This window comes from Mus pahari, chromosome 19, assembly GCF_900095145.1.
Source record: "Mus pahari chromosome 19, PAHARI_EIJ_v1.1, whole genome shotgun sequence".
Classification (NCBI taxonomy): Eukaryota; Metazoa; Chordata; class Mammalia; order Rodentia; family Muridae; genus Mus; species Mus pahari.
This window is the reverse complement of record NC_034608.1, coordinates 43,845,202-43,846,260: the sequence shown is the minus strand read 5'-3', so window position 1 is coordinate 43,846,260 and position 1,059 is coordinate 43,845,202. Positions and strand designations below refer to the sequence as shown.

The window sequence follows — 1,059 nt, the reverse complement described above, 5'->3', positions numbered from 1 at the left end:
ATTTATTTATTTTATGTATACGAGTACACTGTAGCTGTACAGATGATTGTGAGCCACCATGTGGTTGCTGGGATTTGAGCTTGGGACCTTCAAAAGAGCAGTCAGTGCTCTTACTTGCTGAGCCATCTTGCCAGCCCCCACAAGCCTCTTATATACTGAAAGTAGGCCTCAGTATATATGGGCCTGAGTGTGTGACTTCAAAGGCTTTGTTCTGTTGGTTATGGGTTTAGCTAAAAGCATACTTACATCTTATTGGTATATCTCATATCTTAATGAACATAAAAATAAAGGTGAATTGATGTTCTGAAACAAAAATAAATAAGTCATATGCAAATGTAAGTGAATAATCTTTGGGTATGGCTGTAGCTCTGGTGGAGCACTTGCCTGCTGTATGCAGAGCCCCTGGATTTGATCCCCAGCAATGCAACAAGCAGACTGTCTGGTCAAGAGACAGTGTCACCTATCTCAGGGGGAAAGATCAGCAAAGAGAATAATACTTAGTTCTTACTGTGATGAAGGCATTATGAGATTAGATGTAAAACAAAATACTCTATTAAGGAAAGTTTCAGAGTACATCACTACATGAAAGTATTTTCTGAAATATTTTCATGTAATATTTCTAGAAGAAATAGAAATATTTACACAGAAATGTTTACATCAGTAGTAACCAAGCATCAACCAAACCCAGGTCCTCAGTAGGAACAGCAAGCGCTCTTAACTGCTGAGCCATGTCTTCAGCCCTCTGCGAGCAGCTTGTGCCGCTTATTCTGGACCCACCTTAGCAGATGGTATAAAGTAGGTGCCAGAGAGATGGCCGAGTAGCTAAGAACAGAGGACCTTGGTTCGTTCCTCAGTGCTCGCCCGCATGAGGCAGCTCATAGCTCCCTGTAACTCTGGCCTCCACAGATACCTCAGTACACACAGTCACACATAGTGAAAATAAGTCTCTTTTAAAAAGAAAGATGGGCTGGGGAGATGGCTCAGTGGGTAAGAGCACCCGACTGCTCTTCCAAAGGTCCTGAGTTCAAATCCCAGCAACCACATGGTGGCTCATAACCA

General features: G+C 42.5%; 1 protein-coding gene across 1 annotated transcript in view; it reads left to right on the top strand.

The window, feature by feature from the left end:
* Positions 1–1,059, top strand: part of Fnta (farnesyltransferase, CAAX box, alpha) — a 17,401-nt gene that overhangs the window by 3,183 nt on the left and 13,159 nt on the right. The gene's annotated exons all lie outside the window — the stretch shown is intronic.